Source organism: Micrasema longulum, unplaced genomic scaffold (genome assembly GCF_059751315.1).
Source record: "Micrasema longulum isolate JH-2025_06_02 unplaced genomic scaffold, ASM5975131v1 h1tg000501l, whole genome shotgun sequence".
Classification (NCBI taxonomy): Eukaryota; Metazoa; Arthropoda; class Insecta; order Trichoptera; family Brachycentridae; genus Micrasema; species Micrasema longulum.
The window spans coordinates 582,826-607,436 of record NW_028277698.1 but is presented as its reverse complement, the minus strand read 5'-3'; the positions used below and the strand labels follow the sequence as shown (position 1 = coordinate 607,436).

Sequence of the window (24,611 nt, the reverse complement as noted above, 5' to 3'; positions counted from 1 at the left end):
TACCTTTATGAGTCCAATCACCATTGTTGCAAAGTTCACGAACAATAGCGCGTGATAAATACAGTGTGGATATCTGTTAAGGACATTTCATCTTTCCTGCATTCTGCTTCAAATGAGTGGTATATAGTATATTTAAAAAAACATGAATATAAGACTTCGAGCTGAGCCATGCCAATTCTTCTTCATCCCACTCTGTGTGTGACGAAGAGGTGTAAGAAAAGCGGGAAGATCAATCCCAAAGAACTTTAAGTTGTGCGACGAATCGACTAATCTACACATTCTGGATATTGTGGCATAAAAAAAAGCTCTTAGATGATTTGATAAATACCAAATTTTGACTTCATGGGTACCTATTCTGAACCGTTCTCGCGGCTGTAGAAAACACTTTATCTCGTGTATTTTGTATGTAAATATGGTTTTTCTGCGGCCACGAGAGCGTTTGGAATACCAGCCCTGGTAACACAGTTGGTAACAAAAAAGGAATGAAATTGCGAAGGAAATAGAACATCAATTTTTAAAACTCATATAAGGTCTATATCCATTCTATTTTCCTCTAATGAAGACAGAATAAAATATTGCTCTATTTCAACATAGAAATAATCACCCTTTTACAATCCACAAGCCACTTTTCTTAGACAATGGTCAGACTCTATATGGTATATACGAGCCAGATAAAATTATTATGTAATGTGAAAATCTACTTACGCATGAAAGCAAAAAAGTTTTATTTAAAAACATAAATAGCATTTAAAGCTTTGCAGAATAATTAATCTAATTCATCTGCTGTCCTTTTATCTTCATAAACTTTAATTTAATTGCTGTTTTGGTTGAACTTAAAAAGGACCAAATAAAAGAGCTCTGAATTGTTTATCATGTCTCAGAAGAAAGAAAGATTTCGAGAGAAAGATATAAAAAAGTAGAATAAACGGAGAATAATAGATAGCGTGAATGGAAAATTGATGGAAGTCGCTGTTATTATTCCATATCATTGTGGAACCGAGGTGAACAATGGATGCTTGGATGGACTGCGTCAAGAGATATTATACTCTCAGAATAAATTTTCCAACCACAGTTTTAATAAAATGCTACTCAAACGCAGTCATTACTTTCTCGAGCCATCGCTTTGAACACCTTTACTAGACGCCAGCGAAATGTCTTTTTTATGATAATAATTTTCCACCGAATTTGTGAAGGCTAAAATGCGTAATAATGGATACTTTATACATTAAAAAAGCTCTTTTAAAATCGGGGACAAAGTGAAATTAATCGTTTCTGCTTTGAAAAAATGCTTGAAAAAAGAATCTAAAATCTCATTTTGAGCCACAAAACAACATCCATTTACGTGGAAAGCGACTGACTTTATTACATGATGTCATTAGAAGGTTAATTTGTAAAACTACACTAAGTGTTGTTATAATAACATATTAAATGAATAAAAAAATTAAAACGCATTTCATTTTTACGCCACACTAGAGTTTAATGCCAAGCTATAGAGGAGCCTAAACGTAGGAAAACCATTTTATGACTATTGGGTGCTAAGTTAGCTACAGTTCGCAGCTGTAAGGAATGTAGGTATATTGTTGGGGACAACAATATATCTCATTCATTCATTCATTTTCGCCATATATACTTGTTTTACCATTCTTTCGTCGTCCATTCGTTCTACGTAACCAAACCATCTCAGAGACCCTTTTTTAATCTTATCAATTAAACTTGACTCAGATTTACACTCTCGCCTGATTTCATCATTCGTAACCCTGTCATACATTGCTTTCCCACACATTCGTCTAAGAGATCGCATTTCAACCGCGTTCACTCGGCTTTCATCCTTCCTCTGCCAGTTCCATGTTTCACTTCCATGCATAAGTGTTGGGACTAAAACTTCAAGTTAAAACATATTTAATGGAAGAAAAAGATTTAAAAAAAGCTCAAGATATTTAAAAATATAAATAAATGTATTTGTGTAAACAACAGAAACAAAAATTACATAAAACATTTTTCAAAAAAATTTATTGTACGTTGACACTTGTGAATCTGTAATAAGATTTTTGAGAATTGAGCTATTTTAATTAGATATTTGTATAAAACCTGCACTTTTAATTAACTAATAGAATAAACGTTCAAAATATATTTAAATCATTAAAAATTAATGTTTTAAGAGATGTTTTTTATCAGTGACTTTTCTATTTTAATGAAACTTGATCAATTAGTTCACCGTCGGGATATGTTCCGGTGTTAGATTATCCCGATTCAATATTATTTCATTACCGTTATTTAGAATTATCTAATTAATGTAAGTAAATACTTGTAAATACACAAAAAGTCGGTAAGCGGTTATATACTAATATTTACTAACATAAATAAAATGCAAGACCACAAATGCTTTGAACATAAATAGAATTATATAGTTTATGATTAAATGATACGTGATAAGGATTACTTGATATTTATTTTTCACAGAATTTACAACGGTAAAACGTCACATATCAGTTTGGAGGCTGTCGGCGTGAAAAAGAGAACAATCTGTCTTGTGTTATTATTTTTTGTCATATTTTCACAGCCACCTCTGTTGACCGGTTTCGCATATTGTGCGATGTTCAGGCACATTTTTTTTTATTTCTGAACATAATTATGCACATTTTTTTATTTTTTTTTAAATATATCTACATATTTTTTATATTTATAATTATTGCCGAATAAAACTTAAACACGAATACTTTTAAAAAACATGTTCACAGACTCCATGTTTACAAGATCTTATTCTTTTTCTTAGTGGTGGGGGTAAGTGCTATGCAAGCTCTTGACGTCACGGCGACCTGTGAAGATCTATTGTGACGGGTCCCCGTGAATAGTTCGCCCTCCAAGCACAGGTCTATAAAAAGCCTGGCTTCTGAGTGGAAGGCGGGAGTTTGAATCGTTTCTTAATGTCCCCCTCCAAGCCCAGATCCGTAAAGTATCGGGCTACTGTAAAGGTAGGGGGCGAGCTCTTTAACATCCTCATGTTTAACTAGTAGTCCCCGAGGATGAGGCTCTTTTTATGATGTAAAGCATATTGTTCACATAGAATTTGCATAGGTGTTTCCTCATCTGCACTGCAGAACCTACATCTAGAAGTTTTGGAAAGGTTCATTCTAGCAAGGTGTTTGTTTTATTTATTTATTTATTCGACACTTCGACACTTTCGAAGGGCGGGCATATTGCCTTAAGGCAATTTTTCCTACCTACCCAAACCGTTCAGTTTGAGAAAATTATAAATACATAGACATATTGAATCTTACAATTTTATACAAAAATTAAAAGCAAAGATAAACAAAAATAAAAATATATAAAAAAAAAAAATGAACGCTTTACTATGAAGAGAGTTTAGAGAGTTAGTTTGTTTAATCTGCAGTGCCCTGGGCGGGCTTTAGTGATAACCCTTACTTGATTTCGGCTGAGCTTTATCAGGTCAAAAGCAAAACTTTGCAAGTACCCATTTATCAGATCCTTCGCGTGGTGCTGACCAGGCACTTTTTGCCAGAGCATAAACCTCTGCTTCCTGGCCCTTCACTTAAGCTCATTACAATACTAGATGGCAAAGAGTTCCGTTTGGGAGACAGTGGGATAGAGCCCTAGGCTAATAGAGAACCTTTTCGCGGGTCTAACTCCGTGTATCCCAGCACCTGCTTCTCCATCTTTCTTGGAGCCATCGGTGTACCACACAATGTCTCCTTCCCTGTAGGGTAGGGGCTGTCAAGCAACCATTGTTCCCTATCAGGTATGAGCACCATAAAATGCTTTTGGAAGTTGAAAAGAAATTCACGTACTCGTTCTTTCAATAAATTAACTTTAAAAAATAGTTCATTGCAGGCGACTCGGATTTTATTTCAAGAAAGTAATTCGATTATTCAAAATTAAATAAAAAATAATAAATTATTATATGATTACAATATTTGAGTTTGTCCAAATGTTTGTAGACAAAAGACTGGATTTCACCCCCTCGGGAGTCATTAAGATTAACTAATTACAACAGGGATGGAGAATACCTTCAAGAAGGGAATATGGAAGTCTAGGCATTTACAGGGCTTATGACCTGTCATTGGCTGGTTTAAGTGGCCACTTTACACACAGTGTAACATTCACCATTTGTTTGAAAATCCATATTTCATAAATTCTTCCATTTGTTGATTTTAGTGAAGCTAAAGAGCTGAAACCTTTATTGTTGTGAAAAGATTCATCTGAATGAATTATTTCACATACCAGGCAACGCCTGAAAATAATTTTCCAATTTTTAAACTTCTTGGACCAATTGGTTTTATTACAATATTTCAGTGTGTCCAAATGTTTGTAGACAAAATACTGGATTTCACCCCCTAGGGAGACATTAAGATTAACAAATTACAACAGGGATGGAGAACACTTTCAATGTGATTTGAGTGCACGTTACAAAAGCTCTTAAACTTTTGATCCGAGGCGCATGGCAGAGATATCTTTGAAATTGAATCGATTGGAAACGTGATTTCACAAACTTTGCCACATTTTCTTCTTAAGCAAATTTCCTGTTTTCCATTAAAATATTAATGATTAATTTATTGATTGAACAGGTTCTTGCTAGTATATTTTATTATTTAGCTTTTAATTAAAGTGTAAAGCTAGAAGTGATGATAATATTATGGTAGTCTTACCCTTTTAGACGCAATTAAAAAAAAATATTGATAACAATGACATATTTAAAGTCATGTAAAAAGCCTTCATTCAAATTCAAATATATAATTAGATAAATGTAATTGTTCTATTATGTAACTTGTAAATAATCATAAATATTTATGATTGATTATTGATTCTAATTTTAGTTGGGGTGTTCATATTGATGGAATCTGCTACAAATTAAGGTACTGGCTTGAAGTCGTTTATAAAATTAAAAGTATACTTCCTTTTAAAACGTTAAGATTCATATATACCTCAGTCATTGAATCGATTATATCTTACGGAGCGCTTGTCTGGGGTTTCACCTTCCACTCTCATCTGGATAAAATTTATGATATTCAGGTGAGACTGTTAAGAGGACAGTACCGAATAGCATAATCCGTGAGGCGAAACGTATTGGCAAAGCCGTGTATTTTAAATAATGTCCTGCCGGTAAAACAACTTTGTGACTACAAATTTATTGTAGATCACTTTGTTGATCTGGAATATAAAAAAAGAGTTTCTCGCACTCACAACACTAGATTAAAAACTAAGGGTCGTTCCCCAAATTACAAATTACTTTGGAGAATGAACATTAAATTGCGTTATTCCAAGGTTCTTCAATGATTTTTCACAGACCATTTGAAAGATCATCAATTAAAAAAAGAACTGAAGGAATATCTTCTAAATACTTTATAGTGTCAGTTAAACGGTAACTACCTGCATCGAATAATTTATTGTTAGTTGTGATTTTTTTACAATTAAATTGAAATGTTCATGGAAGCAGAGAGAGAGGGAGGAAAGTAGAGTAGCTTTACAATGTCTTCTCCTTTTTTATGAACTTTTTATGTAATATTTTTATTTTTTCTTTTTTAGAATTAAATTATTTTTCCCCTCTCCTCCTGCATTCATTAGTGTGAAATCTGTAATTGGTCTTACTTTTTAAAATTGTTCTTTTGTACCTTGTTTTATATAAATACTGTATGATTTCATTAGTAAATAAATAAATAAATATGTATAAAATGAATAAAATAATGTAAACAAAAAACCTGTCTTAAAATACAACCGGGTCCCACTGAAGTCCTAAGACTTAGTGGGTATCAAATTTTAATATGTATTCAAAAAATATCAAATAAATGCTGTTCTACAGCACTGAAACTGAAAGCAATTGTTGTAAACAAAACATTTGTTCAGACGAAACATAGAAAACATGAATGTTGTTTTCTTTTTTATCTCACATTATTGAGGACAAAGAAATATTTGCTATATCTTCAATATAGAAATAACGTGTCTATTTATTAAACGTCAGTGTATTGCTCATTTTTCTTATATTTATTGAAGCGCGCGTTTTGATTTGGCAAAAATGTATGAATCTTCACAGCGTGAATACATATAAAAGTTTTTATTGAAGTCAAAGGTAATCAATCAATCTTAAGTTGCGAAGAAAATGTGTAATAGCCTTGTAACTTTATATCTCAGTTCGCACAATACTTTTCCTTCATTTGTCTTAAGTTTGTGATGTTTCCGAGAAAGTATTCTCAAGATGAACTTATCAATCACAGTTCAGCCTACGGCTGGGGTAAATAAGACATTCATCAAACTCTTAAATGATTTATTAAAGATGTGGAAATAATGATTACGTTTCACTATTAACAACTTTTTTTAAACCAAAAGTTTTCAGCCTATCCATTTCTTAAACTTTCGACTTTACGACTCTTGCCATTTTTCCACCAGATGTTTTTAATACGAATATTTTTTGCACGTAGTTCCGTTTTCAATTTTCCACAAGTTTTGCAACGATTTATTAAAATAAAATAGATGTTTTCTTAATATAATACATACACAATCGATTTGGATAGTCCTAAAAATTTATGAATTTACTCATTTGAAAAAAATCTAATATTATTTTACTAACAACCGCCAATCTGGAATACATTGTAAATTGACAAAATATAACAATAATTCACAATGAGTGCTTTACAATAATAATTTATTGGAGCATCACCGCAGAGAACCATAACAAATTAAGACCAGATTAAAATGATACTAGTGATATGATTATCAATGTATGAAAAAATAAAACATTAATATTTTTTGGTTTAAAAATGAACACAGACAAAATGGCTCCCAGTTGGCGCCACGTCATTCTAACGTCACACGTCATGCCCGCCGAGTGCGCTTCTAGCAAAAATTGCGTACGAGTATGGCGCGGTAACGTTTGTCCCATAGGGTGTCTTTGTCCCGATCTAAGGGAAGGTGAGGGTAATTGAGTTGGTAATTGATTGAGTGACTGAGGTTTTTGATTGCGGGTGCCTCTGACAGTGGACATCTTTTGTTGAGGACTTCCCTGAGCACAGAATATACGTCTCCTTTATTGCTTTCGTTTGATGAGGTAAAATTCTTCAAAAGTTACATTTTGAGTAGGTATGAGTGGTGGCCAAAGTTGGTTTGCAACCAGTAGTCTTGGGGTAGGTCTGCTGCTTTTGGGTGCGCTACCGGTGACTGGCCTTTACTGTCACCTGGGGACGTTCTGGTGCTCCAGAGAGTAGTAACTAACGTTTCTTATCACTGCCGACATAAAGGGGTTTGAAATGGGTGAAGGATTTATTTGTTTATTTTATTTATACATCCCTTTGTCTCTATCTTGTAGAAGATGAGGGGTGGCTTTAGAGCGACAGTGAAGGGGACATTGAAAGTTGTAAATGTAAATATGTGTACGCGCTTTTCCTTACTGAATTTGGTTAGTAAAGGATGAAATATTATCAATTCGCAATGAAAAAAAAATTGCTTGCTTATATGAGTGAATCCCAAGAAAGACATTTAGTCTTTATAACGGATTCGGGTATGTGGTGGATGCTTTCAAAATCCCATGGGGCGCGAAACGTCTTGTTTGAAATTGATTCAAAGTATGCATTTAAACCTTTGTAGAAAATTTATACGACGTCGCATGAAGAAAAAAATAATACCGTTACCATCTTAATAATTGATTATTTTTTTTAGTAAAAACGAGCTTGAAAAGACTGTTAAAAAAATACATACAGCTATTCCCTTCTGTTACATAGAAAATTAGTTCCTAAGTGTGCCATCTGACGGACCACTTGTAGTTTTTTTACCTCTTTAAGACGTTTAGTGAAGGGAAATAGTGGTATTCGTATGTTAGTGTAATGAATGTCTTGACGAAGAGACGGATTCGTCTCCAAACCGGTGGACATAGAATAGACGGTAAGTGGTTATATACAAATCATTCATTACATTTATTGTATGTTATACGTTCATCATTTTAATAAAAAAACTAATATTATTCTTAGTGGTGTGGGTCAGCGTTATGCTAGCTCCTGACGTCCCGACCTGTGAAGATTTATTGTGACAGGTCCCCCTGAAAAGTTCTCGCACTCCAAGCCCAGGTCTATAAAGAGCCTGGCTACTGTGTGGAAGGCGAGAGTTTACATTTTGCTAAATTTCCTTCTACAAGCCAAGATCCGTAAAGTATCAGGCTATTAGGTAAGGGGCGAGCTCTTTAACATCCTCGGGTTTAACCAGTGGTCCCCTGAGTATGAGACTCTTTTTATGATGTAAAGCAGTGATCGCCACAAGGTAGCTCGTGAGCTACCGGTAGCTTGCCGAGGCTTTTTCGGTGGCTCGCGTAGGATATTAAATTTGCCTGGTAAATTTTATTATTGAACTCCGAAAATAAATAATAAATGTGATAAATTTCAACGAAATGCTTAAAAGGTTGCTGAAAGAATATCGGATTTTACCTACTCTACAAATAAAAGATTTTTTAAAGATTCTCCTAGTGTTTATATAAACCCTTATAATGAATATTTTCATTCATTATTTTCGTTTTGATCTAAGGTCTTTCGAAAACGATCGTTTCTCAAGTTGGTATTAAATTTTGTAACAGAAGTTCACGAGTAATGCATTCATTTTAATGTTGGTAATGCCACAGGCCACAAATATAAATATAAAAAGAGTTGTCTATGCATATTATCTTAAGCTCCCACCTTACCCACTCCACACTCCAGTTCCAGGCACTGACAGATGAAAGTGAAAACGGATTACATCGTACATCTCGAATTTCTTTTAATATTGTATGGTTTTCAAGCTCTTCTAAACATTAATTTATTATGATAATGATAAATTGAATTATCAATTTATCATGAAAATTATAAATCACAACTCGTAGCGTTTGATAAGTGACAGGACGCCGAAAATGTAAACAAACGGCACATAGAAAAAGGTAGCTATCTACAATACTCTATTAAATCCATAGACATTGAAGAAAACAATCCGATGACGTCACAAAACATCCGAAGACGTCATACTTGATGACGTCACGAATTGTTTGTTTTTGGCACCATTCAAATTACTAGAATTTAATTCTTTCTGTCTCCCTTATTTCTTAACAGATTTTAATAAGAATAGTACCGATCGGCTTGTGATTTTTTAGATTAATTTATTAGCTAATTTAAAAAATCCATGATAATTGCCCATTAAGTGCCCGTAGGCACTCCAACAGCAATTTAGAATTGATCTCGACAGAGTTCAATGCTTTTAGAGCAGCCTGACTGTAAGAGAATTATAATAAAAACCATACTTTCTACAAAATATTTGAATTTTTCAAGCTTTTCAAGTTGTTATAATCGATAAACATGAAAATTCTTAATGAAAATCAAAATAAAACTATTCTGTTTTTAACTACTTATTCCATATTTTATTACCGACCGGTCCAATTTTTTAGTTATAACAGTGTCTACTTTAAATTAAATCTAAACATTTGGAGATAATAAAATAAGTCAAGTCGTGACTTATTATCCCTCGTAGTAGAAAAACTGGTTGGGAATAAAAATAATAAAAAAATGGCTAAAAACAAGGGGGTTTTTTATATTTTAATATTAATTAAAATAAATAACCACGAAAATAGTGCTTCAAATATAAATTTTAATTATATTATTTTAATTTCATTCAAACTATTACAGACAAGAACTGGATTCAACACCGGCCAATGACAGGTCATAATCCCTGTAAATGCTTAGACTTCCGCATCTCCTCGGTTAATTATCTTGATTAAAATATTGAATAATAATAATTGTAATTTCGGACGATTTTTTTTAAACACCGCCTTATTTTTTATTTTGTGTTTTTGTAATAATTTCTTATTATAATGTTAGAAAAGCATCAATAAACAAGGAATCATTTACTATGGTTTAGTGCAATCTAGACTTAGATTGTTTTGTATATTATATTATGTATAAAACAAAAATATCACTGGTTAAAACAAAAAGAATAAACATAAAATAAAAGAAGATTGTTAGACGTTGACAAAGCACATATTTTACGAAAGCTATGAAAAAGGAAAGTTATGTCGGGTTGCCGTAAGAACTTTTGAGAAATTTATTCAACGCTTTTACCCCATTAAGGAGCATTAGGTCATAATAATATTTCAGTCCTTTTAGGGTTGGTTTTCTCCCGTACTCACAACGACAATATTTCCGCATGTTTGGAAATATTGCACAAAAAGACTATTGCAAATTAATAATGATTTGCTCAACAGAATAAGGCGATAAGGATAATGTATACTCAAGTGTTGAAAAAATACAAGCATAAAGAAATTTATTTTCTCGCCGTAAAACAACAAATAAAACATAATGCTTTGCAATTTGCATTCAAAATATTAATAGGGATTGAAACAAATCAAATTTAACAAACAACGCCACACATACGAAACTAGAGATTAAAAAATATATTTAAAAATACCAATGAGGTACAGAACTCTTTGTACAAAGGTTTAAAATATACAATGAGTTACCCAAAAAAATAAAGAAATGGAAAGTGCGTTTCCAGAAACTATCTACCAGCCAGCGGGCCACATGGCGACGATATCTACCTACTGTCTACAAAAGCTTCTCTTCGGACATCTATCTCCCTTTGTTAACCAAGGAGTTAAAACAGTGTTTGATTTATTTAGTTTTTTGTTGCTTACTTCTTGGCATGAACACTTAACCAATTTACTACTTTACTCTATTTTTTATAAATTTATTGATATTGTTTTAACTTTGCTGGAATTCCTCTCTTCCATGCGCTTTGTAGCTGCACGATGATTGGTTATCTAGCTTTCATATATCAACTTTAAAATACCTAAATTTTGTAAACGGGGTCTAGAATTCCAATCGTCTATGCGCTTAGTAGCTGCAAGGCGTGTTGTAATCTTACTCCTTTTTTATTATTCATATTATTTTTTTTTTTAATACACTAAATTTATTTGTCAATTTTTAAAATGTGTAAATGGGAGCTAAATTTCTAACTGTCAATGCGCTCTGTAGCTGCAAGACGTCCTGTAATCTAGCTCCTATCTGTTATAATTTTTTATTGATCTTAATTGAAAACGAGGAACTAGAATCCCAACCGTCCATGCGCTCTGTAGCTGCAAGACGTACTGGGATATTTATTATTTGTACAGCGCCCTTGAAGTGATTTTCACGAAAATGGCGCTTTATAAATTATCCAACTATATACATGTAAAGCCTTGAAATTTTGTAATTCATTATTAATATTTAAAGCATCATCTTTGTGGTCAAATATTTTATTAAATGTTATTAAATATTTGCATATAACCATTTACCGACTACACTCCGGTAAGTGGTTATTTCATCATCATAATTCCCCTTCCGCTCCTAATGGTGCATAGAGCACTGCATAGGTACACCAATCGCAGCGTATCTTGACCATTTTTGTTACATGAAGGTAAGATGATCAGTCTTACGCTTCAGGTACCAGTCCAGGAACTATGAAATATTCTAGTGTGAAAACACCCTTTTTAATAAATATTTCATGCCAACCATGTCAGGAATCGAACCTGACACCTCTTGCATTGTAGGCAAACGCCCTGACCATTACACCACGAGGCCAAGTAGTTATATATAAATATTTAATGGCATTTAGTATTTCAAATAAGTTCGAAAAGATACGTTCTTGGTCAATTTTGATTTAAAATTTAGTTTTAATAAGAGTACATATTAGTTCTTAAGATGTTAATAGCTTTATCTAACACAGAATCAATAGATTTATTAGACGAATAATTAAAAATAGTAAGTATGTAGTATAAATTTATGTTTTTTCATATTTCTAATACAAAAAAACAATAAAAAAATGTTGACTGAAATCTTAAAGGCATTAAACGATACTTTTTTATTCGTCCGAGCGGATGAAGTATACAGTACTGTGTATAGAATCAGATTTCAACAAAAACTGGGAGTGCGGTTAGGAGTAAAAAGGGCCACATTCAACAGAATGAAGGCTGTCTGGAGATCGGATATTTACTCAGTGAAAACCAAATGCCGCCGATGTAACGCCTGCATAACACCTTTTCTCATCTACGGATGCGAATCGTAGAACCTCACTAGGGCTCAAAATAGCAAAATCTGAGTTTTGAGAATAGGTGTCTCAGAAGAATCTCGGGTGTGCGGTGGATTTGACTTTGTAAGGAATGAAGTAATAAAAGAACGGACGCAGCAAACTCCGGTGACAACTGTCGTCTAGCGGAACCGATACGGTTGGCTAGGACATATACTGCGGATGCCTCCTAAGAGCCTTAACCTCGCTTGCGTACTTTACAAGGCATCAGGTTCTCGACGTACTGGACGTCCATAGAGATGCATGGAGGCTCTTTGTGGATACCATATGCTCCAACTAGGGAGCGGACATAGAATGATAATGATGATGATTTATCAAATAAATACGAAATACTGTAAAATGATTTGTGTGACCTGAAAAGAAAAAAAAAGCTGGATTCTTATATAATACCTAGTCATGTATGAGAGCCTGCTATAACCTTCTGCATATGGTGGAATATAACCGTTTCTAATAGTTCTGTATGTAAAATAGAACCAGAATGCTGGACGAGTGTTTATGTCTCATTGGTTAAAAAGGTAGTTTTTCACTGCAACATTTCATTGTCCATGGACTCGCACCTGAAGCGTCAGACCGAACATTTTACCTTAATGTGACAGATAATCACAAAACAAATCATTTTAGTGCCATGTGGGTGTGAATGATGATGATAGCTAATACTGTACTCCTATTTACTCACCTTACTATAGTGTAAGTATTAATAGACAAGAAAGGGTCCAACAAAAAAAAAATAAGCAGGTCGACTACCGGTTAAACATTAACTTCTCTAACCATGCTAAAAGTATGCAGTACCATGAAATAAACTCTCTTAAAAATCGAAGAATAATGTTAGACCAGTTATTTTTATTAAAATAATAAATAATAAAATTGATTCTCCTAACCTACTTGACAGACTTCTATTCCGTGTGCCAACTAGACTGACAAGACAAAATCTTCTGTTTTACACAGAAAACGCGTCAACAAACTATTTAAACAATCTACAATACATGGAATATGCGACCAATTTAACAATATATTTATTGAGGCTGATATTTTTTGTGACAATGTATGTAAATTTAGGTCAAAATGATAGAAATTTTGAGAGAAGCAGATATTTAACTTTATTATTATGTACGCATTTTTTTCATTTCGTTTCTTTTACATTTATTATATTGAACATAATTAAAATTATTGTATTAAGTGTAAACAACTTTTTTGGTGTGTGCATGAGTGTCTTACACTAATATACAAATAAATTGGCAATATTTATTTACATACTGTTTATTTACCTTATAAAAAATGATAGTTTATTATTTTGTCGGTCCTTTATCATCGCGACACTTAAATTATCCCTGAAAAAATGACCGAATGTACTAACAAAATATAAAAACATCGGTAAACATCAATATAATCTATTGTTTATGGTTTATTTCAAATTAAAATTAGCAAACACCGCTCAAAGATAAAGTTGGTAAAAATATGTTAGAAAAACGTTTTCCCTTTTATGAACTCTATTAAATGAAAACTTATCAAATACAAAATTACTAACCATACAAAAAACGTACCTACATAAAAGTACTTCCACGTTAAAAACGTTTGTGAGTGCGCAGAAGTGAACGCAAAATATTTTCAATTAATTTTAGATGGCAATAATATTTTACGCTTCTTGCACGTGCGCCTGCGGTTATTTTTTTACTATCATTTTTTCCAGGCGTAAAATGTAGCAGGAAAATGCATTATACAAAATGAACAAACCTATTAATAGTATATGTTAAGGAAGAAATGTTTTCAATTGGCTGCTGCACTTCGCGACGCGACGCGTCGATAGGGATGAGAGAGTGGAATGTTTTAAGTCCAAAAATAATGTAAATTTCTATAATATGCTCTCAATACGGTTAACAGTTTTTATTCATTTGTGTCAAGGCATGTTAGGTTTCGTCTGGTAAGTGCAGTTATAATGTGCTTCTTAATTTTTATTTTAAATTAAGTCCATTGTACATTGTTTTTGATTGTTTTATTGTATCTCTAATGACTTTTCTTTTTTATTTCCTTATTACGTATTTGTATATTTTACTTTATTGTTTAATATTATATCAGGTTAGGAAAAAGTAATTTCGTATTCCGCGCCTTTTTTTAGAAACTAAGTATATCTCGTTCATTATTGGTCGCATTGGATCATACGATACAGCGTTGTAAAGGTGTAAGTATATACTACAAACGTTTTCTTGACAGTATTACACTTGGTCAGTTCAGTCGTGAACAAAAGAAGAAATTCACCACATTTTACATTTTTACTACCTGAAAAACGCGTCAAAAGCGACCAAAAATTTTTACAAAAAAACAGTGGTTTGAGCGATTTTGTTCTGGTGTAGTGGAGGTGAATGATGCACTACGCTCTGGCTGGCCTGTCGTTGAAAATGTTGATAAAATCACTGAAAATATCGAGATAGACCGTCATATTAGCAGTCGCAGTATCGTCCAGGAGCTGAATAATGATCATAAAACCGTTTTGAACCATTTGCAGAAGGCTGGATCAAAAAAAGCTCGATGTTTGGGTGCCACACGAGCTGACAAAAAAAAATCTCACAGACCAAATTTCCATCTGCGAATCGCTGCTGAATCGTAAAAGTCAACAAATTCAACCCATTTCTAGAGCGGAGACTGGTAATGAAAAATGGCTCACTTACAACAATATCAAGCAATAGAGACCGTGGTCGAAAGCCAACAAAGCGGCCCAGATCATGGCCAAGCCAGGACTGACGGCCAGGAAGACGTTGCTGTATGTTTGGTGGGATTGGCAGGGAATACTCTACTATGAGCTGCTTTCCTAAGGCCAAATGCTTAATTCTGCCCTCTACTGTGAACAACTAGACCGTTTGAAGCTAGCAATCGAACAAAAACGGCCAGCATTGGTGAGTAGGATAGGAGTCGTATGTCATCAGGACAAGCCAGACCGCGCACATCTTTGATGACACGCCAGAAGCTCCGGGAGCTCGAATGGGAAGTTCTTATGCCTACCCTACCCTATAGTCTGGACCTGACACCAAGTAACTACTACCTGTTCCAGTCTATGGCCAACGCGCTTGGGGGTACAAATTTAGCCTCAATAGAGGCCTGTGAAAATTGGTTGTCCGAGTTTTTTGCCAATGGGGACAAGGGTTTCTACGAAAGTGGCGTTATAAAGTTTAGTTTTCGTTGACAACAAGTTATTAAATAGAACGGCGCATATTTGATTAAAATCGGATGATTGTAACACTTTTTATAAAGCAATGAAATAAAGCAAAATACCATTTTTTTTTCCCCAACCTATTATAATCTGTAATTTTGTTATTTCGTTGATTACTTTAATTTTATTTACTTTATATTTCATATCTGAACCATAATGATGTTCTTTTATTTTTATTGTATTGCTTTTATAATTTTGTAAGTTTAATTATGTTTGTAACTATGTGTAAATTCTATTTAAATATTTTGATGTAATTATCTCTAAATTTTTTTGCTAATTATTTAAATTTGATATCAATTCGCTTTTCTGCCTTCTAGATTATTGTCCGTATGCAGAGACAAACCTTAAGGTGAGGAGAGTACATTCTATTGTCTTCACCTGCGGGTTATTCTCTGCATTTGAAATTAGAATGTACTTTCCTCACCTTAAGTTTTGTTTCTGCATACGGGTATATGTTTGTAACTCATTTAAATGTTATTTTAATGTTATTCTTAATATTATTGAATGCTTTTATTTATTTCATTTTTTTCCCGGTTCATTGTTGCCCTAACACGGGCACATCCTAAAGATATACAATAAGTTCATAGATATAATGCATAAAATGTACCTTACTTAATTTGAAATGAATAAATACGTATTTTAAGAAGATATTAGGTATATCCATATGTTTGTAGACAAGAACTGGGATATTATCTCCAAAGAGTTTAAAATAGATGGAAAAAAATATTTAGGAACATGTAAGTAATTTACAGGGCTTATGATCTGTCGATGACTGGTTAAGGTAATAAAAAGCGTCAAGTTGCCTATTAGTATTTGATTTGCTTATGCTTTGATATGATTTGATTATGCTTTTTATTAATTGTTGTTGATTTTTTTTTTTAAATATTTAATTACATGTTTATTTGTATTTTTTTATCACCTTAAATGTTTTATCAATTTTTATTTTCATCGGTCTATTTTTTGGTTGTCTTTAAGCAATAAGCCCGCTAAAGTGTAGATATTTTTTACAGTTTTAAGGCATAAACAAAAAATAAATATATTATGTTGATAAAATTTGTATAAAACCACTCACCGACTTATCTGTCTACCGGTTTTATACAAATTTTATTAACATATTATTAAAATGTTGGACCACAAAGTTAATGCTTTGAATATTAATAAAAAATAAATAATTAAAAAAACTTATTTAAACTTTTCATTGTTTGAGTGGATTTGCATATAGCTGTGTTTACTGGCGCCACTCTTATCTTGTTTACACAAAACTTTGCCGGGTCAGTTATTTTTAAAATTTACAATACAAAATACTATATTCGTTAATGCAGAAGGCACTATACTGAATCGGTTAGAAGATCAAGTCGCATACTTGTATTTTAAACAATATTTACAAAACAAACAAAAAGGAACACAAATTTTAACAAACTTATACATAATTATTAGTCTCTAAGCGCCCAGTTTTTTTGCATCTTCGGAAGCAAATTGGGCGCTTTTTGGGTTTTTGGATGGTCCTCTCTATAAGAAACAATTGATCAAAAAACCAAAACAATGGAAACACGGCAATGGTCAATGTCTAGTGTACAAAAAATCACTGCTCTAGCGCCATAATCCAGGGAGAAAATACGAGGATACGTTTGAATGAAGAAAAGCCAGACCGCCTTTCCTCTTAATTTCATTTCCCTTTTCAGGATTGTTATTATTATCTTCCGGACACGAAGAAAATGGTTATATGGGTATGTAAATATAATAATAAATATTCAATAATAATGCTTCTAGCGAAGATTATATAACATATTTTTTATTGAAGCATTTTTTATATGAATAAAAAAAATATTTTTATTTTATTAGCTTTTATTATTTACTAAAATCATAGAATTAAGAATAGTCCAGAAAACGCATACGCGCATCAAACAGAAAGTGACTAAACTACTAGAGGAGTAGTTTTGCGTTTTGACCCATAAGTTTCTTTGTAGACGTCGCTCAGTACGCAACTCCCGATTTGAATTCAACTATGCCGTGTTGTGTCGTTTTAAAGTGTAGAAATACTGCTGGGATTTTAAAGAAACAGGATGGGATCACATTTCATGTGTAAGTAGCAAATGTATGTGTAAGTAGTAAATACATTACTTAAAATTTTATTTATTTTTTCATCTGTCAGATTGTCGAAGAAAACAAAATGAACATTTTGTTAGTGTTGCCATGGTAGTCAACTTTTTACGCTACTTTGCTCATTTAATGAAAGAACTAATAAAAATTGGACCTCTCGGATTAAACAACGCCATGGTAGACATTCGACCGACATTATCTCTAAAACATCAAATATTATTTAACATGACATAAAAATATCCGTGTTATGTCAAATAAAATAGGTTTTATATTTTAAGTTCAAAGTTTATTAAATAAATTATTCTTATTAAATGACCCTTTACTAATCTTCTCTGTTGTGTTAATTAATGTTTCCGCGTGTACAATAAAATTTTAGGGAAATTAACAAATCATTTTTTTTTTCAAATATAAATATCTTACATTTGTGTTATGATTATATTTTTTGCGATCTGGAAACATTACGTAGCGACTTCAAGCATGCGCGCAGTGAAAGTCAGGGAATTTTCCGACACAGTCCTAAATATTCGAATATGAATCTACGCTCCTTCTGGACTATTCTTAATTTTGACTCAAATATTTAAATTTTCAGACCATTTCCTAAAAGTTGTGCTGGAAAAATGGGAATCGAGTCGTGGCAGAGTGGGGTTTGAACCTCGGACCTTTGATCCGTGTATCCACAACACTACACGCACTACAGCCCAGTTCACTTACAATTTGTGGAAGGGATGCTAGTCCGAGAAATTAAGGATTTGCGCCATTTTCAGATTATAAAAACAAAGACAATAAGAAAAAAAAAATCATAAAAATTCGTGACCACGAGAGGAACGTTCCTCTAAAGTTCTTGGTCTGGCCCTTAAAAGGCTGTAGTCTGGTAAAACGAACGCAAAATTAGGAAATCATACGATTTTGCTGTTTTAAAACGAATGTTTTTTTTTTTAATCGCGCAATAATAAAAAAACTTTAAAAACATAAATTAGATAAAAACAATATTTTTAAAGGTATTTCTGTTAAAAAATATACTTAAAAGTTTTATGTAACTAAAATTCAATTACTTTTAGACCGGCAGATTACGCCATTTCAAATTTAGACTAAACTTACGTATCAGGGATATAAATAAAGACTAAATTGAACTGATAATTTGAAGATAATAAATTAAAAGTGGCCGCAGCCACATTTATTTTTTTTGTTTTGGAAAAGAAATACAAGCATTTATCACATACATTTTTGTTATATTTTCCTTTATTAGAATATACTTAAATAAAAATAAAAATATCAAAATATCAACTCATTAGTTAACCCGAAACACTTTGTTTCTGACCCTTAAAACAACAATAATTTGATTTAATTTTCTTTCATATAATTTTGAATTTTTTTGTATAAATACATTGAATTCCTCAACAAATATACTAATCTCGAAGATGTCGCGAAAGCGATGAAACCGGTCACTGGATATTCCAAATTTGTGGACTCGTCTTTTATTTCTATAATAAAAAATATGACTCTGAGAATGGCCACATTTAAATAAAAATGTTCGTGTAGCGTATCGAAGAGCCATCAATTTGTTTAATTTTATATTTAAAATTTTGTCTTTTTTTGCATATGAGAGTGTTTTGAATGATTATACTGTATACTGAACTCAAAATCATATTTTTCAGTTATGACTTTATTTTATTGATATATCATAGACATATATTTACTTCGACAGTTAAATAATGATAATAATTAAGAGATATATAATTGTTTTTCGACAGTACAGTTGTCTTCAATAGCATAGGAACTGATTAGCTGACTCGGTCAATATCCGATATTACGCTTTGGATTTTCCGGTTAAACTTTCGAAGACGGGTTTGGTTAGATTTTCACGAGAACTGTGCTATAGAACCGACCCAAATAAGAGTCCGGAGCTTATCGTAATGCCACATTTTTCATTTCCTTAAAAGTGGGTACCTTCTTCGTAATACTGAATCGTTCACGTTTTCAAGCAGATTCAAATAATGATAAAAAAGGGTGGATTTATTCCGCCTAAACTAGGAGAGAAATTTAGCAATTCGGTAGCAGTTACTTGTCACTGACAAAGCAAACTCATTACTTATCCAGCATTATGACTTTTTGCCACATAAAAGTGGTTGAATTCTATTGTATTTTTAACACCAAGTTCCACGTGTTTTTTCTTTACCACGCACCTTAGTAAAAAAACAAATCATTAAGTGAATCGGCATTCACTTTTTGGAATAACATTATTAAATACTATATATTACATTCGTAGTATTTCGCTTGTTGCTGGGTGTGGAGCTCCTACCCCAGTTGGATAAAAAATGAATTAAATTGTGTCACGCGAGTGTTACGACGATGATAAGTTGAACTGACTGTACTTGAACGACTGAGTTGACTTGCTTGGGCTGACTTATTGGGCTGACCGGGCATTATCACGCCCTTCGGTATCTTTATAAGCCACGTTTCTTTGTTCGTCGTGTCACCATGGCACGAATGAACTACAGGACGTTGCTCTTATGCAGACAAACATTTTATTCCGAATACTTTTAATCTTGCCAAATACAATGCATTGTATTCAATAAAAAAATACTTGCTTCATCGGTCGTTGGTCTATATTTCAAGTGAAATCATTTCACGTGTGTGTGTCATCGAGCAATGGACTATGACCCCCACTAATTAATTGTTAACAATAGATTAAAAACTAAGAGTTCCCTGTTCGTTCCCCTAATCACAAATTACTTCGGAGGACGAACAGTAAATTGCGTTATTCCAAGAATGTTCAATAATCTCTAGAAAATTATAACTAACCCTCCCTCCCCGGTGATGTGTAGCTAGTGCACATTGCGTCTTATAACTATAATATCTTTATAAATATAATAAATGTTGGGTTTATATTTTCAGTATTCCTCCATTACACATTTACGTATCGACTGAAATAATTTGTTATTAAATAATAAGTACTTATTAGGCACAAAAAAGCATTTTATCAGAAATCGGGGATAAATTATACTCGCAGTATACTAATGTTTCGCATTGTTGCGTATGAAGAAAATGTTAAAGAATTTACGCCCGTCGCGGAGTCAGTCACGTAGTCCAGTACCAGATACTTAGTAGCTCTCGGGAAGTTGACGTGGGCGCACGTTTCGCCCGAGTCGTTAGCCATACCCAATGTTTTTTTCATGTTTTCAGCAGTTAGATTTGAAATATTATCATATTTGAATTAAATTATGGTTAATTAAAGCCATTCCCTATAAATATTCCATTTTTCCCTTTTTAAATCTCTTATTTTTTTATGTGTAGTGACTACACAGCACCGTAACGCACGGGTGTTTTTAGAGCAGTAAGGGAAAGTTTAACACGGGAGATCCTCAAATGAAAAAAAAAGAACTGAAAAAATACTTCCTCGCTACTTTAACTAACCGTTAAAAAATAATTAATAAATGTACATGATATATGTAAATGTGTAAAATAAATCTGTCTTTAAAAAATGTGTGCCACTGAAATTCTCTGGACTTAGCGGGTAATTAATAATTATATATGTTACTAAAAAAACAAATAAATGCTGTTTTGCAGCACCGAAACTAAAACACTTGATTAATCTATAACTTCACCTGTAAATGGAAAGACATGTGCTTTCTGAAACTGTATAGTCGTGCTTCAAAATAAATTCAAGTGACTGAAAACAAAGTGTTTAATTTAATGCACAGAATCTAAAATATATCTACAATGATTTAATGACTTTTTATTTCTACTGATCATATTTTGTTCTCTAAAAAAATAGAACCGAAATGAGTAAAGGATTTAATCAAAATTATTTGGCATGCACCAAAGGTAATTGAAGTTGATCGAAAAAAAAATTAAAAACTATATATGTTCAGTTATTTATGTAATTGTAGCTAAAAGTTAATAAAAATAATAATAATGTTAGGTTTTTACCTAACAATGTATATTTTTTCTGTGTCTAGGCGTATGAAGAATAAAGTTCTGTGTATGGAATAGAACCAGAACCCTGGATGAGTGTTATCGACTCGATAAGTTCTCTGAAGTGAAAATTCCGGGAAAGGAAATCAAGTAGAGATACGTCCGCCTCGTAATTTAGTGGTAAGCGTTCTTGAAGTCCTGGGTTCCATTCCTTGCAGAATGGACTTGGAATATTGATTTTAAAGATAATTTCACACTGCAATATTTCACTTTTCGTGGACTCGCACCTGAGGCTTAAAACTCTACCTTACCTTCCATGTAACATAATTTATCCAGACAATCTACAATTGGAGTGCCAATGTAGTGCCCTTTACACCACTGGGTACGGATAGGGGAATGATTATGTATAATTATCTGCCACGTTATGGCATTTGTACAAAAAACCTGTAATTCTTGTTAATTTGTAGTAAAAATTCATATTTTTCTCATTCTAATCGTACTCAAGTAAATAGACTGATAAATATCTCAACAGAGACAAGGGAATAGGTTCTTTTAATGCATATGTGCTTAGACAAATAGGTAATGTCATGGAACATTCCAAGAAAGCTCTAGTGTTTTTATGTATCTATGTAAATGATGAGATATTGTTTTTCAATTATTTGAGAGGAACAGCAGTAAAAAACATTGTATTATACTCTTACAGATACGAATACATATAAACCCATAAGTGCCAATTTTTAAACTTATTTTTTTGCATTTTAAGAGATGTGATTTGCACTATAAGGACCTTTCTACGTCTTCAATCTCAAAATACGATTCGAACACGCAATATCAGTAGTATTCTGAAAAACTGATTCTTATGAAAAATAGATTCTTTAAATGTATGTCTTGGTGCTTGGAGATTTTGTTTTTGCAATTTTCTCGTTGTTTACATTTGCACGGGGTAATTAATTCATACTTTTATTAAAAAAAAAAATTATTGTAGTCAATAGGTAAACTCAAGGTTTCTAGAGGAGATATACAAATTTATCGATCCGCAAAAAATCCAAAAAATTCTTTTTTTTCCTGTCAAACGACAACTGACATAGCCAAATGAGAGATGTTGTCAATAAAAAATAGCTAGAACTGTTGCGAAATATTTTGATTTTTTTAAATATCGGAGATCGATTTAATTTGAATAGTGACGTGTTTTAAGTGGGAACATTGGTACCAAATGGGTTATTTAAGCAGGTATATTAAATATTGAATCTGAAACTGTAACATATAAATCTGAATTATTTTAATATTTTAAATAGAATTGTAAAAATGTAACAATAAAATTGTATATTCATAGAAAACGTAACGGGTTTTCTGTATTGAATAAGGAAATATTACATTCATTTTTCATGTAGGTAGGACTTTAATTTTGATAACGTTAGATATATAATTTTAAATTTGGTTTTTGGCCTCGTAATTTTGTAAAAAAAGAAAAGGGGAAAGTCTGAGAAATACGTAACAATTCAATCAATTATTAATATTTTATACAGGTAAGTATATAAGAATGATGTGAGTAGGTACGTATCATATGGTAAGGTATTTAATAAAATATTTCATACTATGTAAATTTGCATACTAAAAAGGTGTATTTTGGTTTGTAATGTTTTCATAAATAAAACGTAAAACATATTTACTATATGAAAATGTGTCAACCAATGAACAAAGAAAATTATAACATTTTGTAAAACCACATCGGAAAAACAAAAACAGGGTAAAAAAAAGTTGTCGTTTTCAAATGTGTAATTTTAAAAAGATTGTGAAAACAATTTGATAGGTATGTAGATACTTGAATACGTTCTAACAAGAGTGTTTATTATATCTAATTTTTAATTAAGGTGAGCTCTATCTTACCTGTTGCGAGTTTGGCTGGGTAGAATAATTCTGCCCGGGATTGTCATATCCAAACACTGCGCCACATATTTACAGTAGTTATTGTTCAATTCGATGATGACTAACTCACTCCCTGGCGATATTGTCTGTTGATCACCATTTCACGACAGTTTCACAGGTAATACCTACGCTAACGACGATCCAAGCAAAACTGAGCGTCCGATCGTAGTGCCGCGTTATCAACGGGAATACGCGATCCCGAAACAAACGGCTCCGACTCGAACGCAACAAAATTCAACCACTCCTCAAAAAGACTAAGTATAAAACAAACCACGTTCTACTGTAAATGTTAATACGCGAACATTTTTACTAGATTTGCCTAAATTTTCAGCAGACACTCGTATTCCCGTCATTTCTACCCCGGCGCTAACCCTCTTTTGAGAAAATCCTCAACATTCAATATTTAGACCCTGAATTTATACCCCAGTGTCACAAAACCGTTTCATTCAAACCGCTCTTAGGGGAAACTTGTGTATTTGGTTGCGAAGTACTCCTTGCTGTTCGCAGTAATAAATGCATGGAAAGCGTGGTACTAAGTACGACCCGAATAGCCTATATTTCCCTCCAAAACGGTATGGAGCGCGGGAACGTTGAGGATCGAGAAACAGGTGGCGTTAAAAACCGTTAATTGATATCAATAGACCTCATTAATTACATATTGTATTTAAATTATTATGTACATGGCCAGCACATTAAAGTATTAGTGTGTTTCGATTAAGGACAAGTTGTGTTTAGTGAAGAATAAATAGGAAAAATTGGTAGGTACGAAAAAAAAATCAAACTAAAAGGTTATCAACCTTTCCTTTGTAATATTTTTCCGATGACTAACATTTCTGTTAACTCGACTCTTTTCCTATTCTATTCCTATTCTTATTCCTATTTTATTAGTTTAAATATAAAAGGGTTTTTATATGTTTTTATTTATTCATCAACATCAATGTACATTGTTCAAATTTAACATTGAAATTAGTTTTTTTTACCAAAAAAACTTTAAAAAAAACACTAAGCCGCTTTCTGTGGATGTTGAAGGAGATTTATATTCATTCTAACTTAAATAATATTACCTCAATTTATAAAAACAATGAATTTACAAGTATAATTAACAACCAGAAAGATCAGTGATACATTATATGTTTTACATTAGAATAATTGAATATGATATTGGACTTAACTCATTTATCACATTTTCGAAAAGAAAAATTTTAGTAACTAGCAGACCCGACAGACGTTGTCCTGCACGAACTTTGGCTTGCCAGCTATTTATTACCTTAAAAAAAACCTTTTTCATTGATAAGTAAGTACCTTAGTACATGTTTATGGTTGAATTCCAAAACATAAAATAATCATTTTTTCAAATATGGCATTCTTTTTGCAAACGTCAACCTCCGGT

The 24,611-nt window shown here is 32.5% G+C and overlaps 1 protein-coding gene across 1 annotated transcript in view; it reads right to left on the bottom strand.

Moving 5' to 3' along the window:
• The window catches only part of LOC148281050 (uncharacterized), a 257,044-nt gene extending 233,670 nt beyond the window's left edge, over nucleotides 1–23,374 (bottom strand). Inside the window, exon 1 of the mRNA XM_088227376.1 lies at nucleotides 23,183–23,374. The gene's annotated coding sequence lies outside the window, so the exon portion shown is untranslated. The remainder of the gene's footprint in view (nucleotides 1–23,182) is intronic.
• Between the last annotated feature and the right edge of the window lie 1,237 nt (nucleotides 23,375–24,611).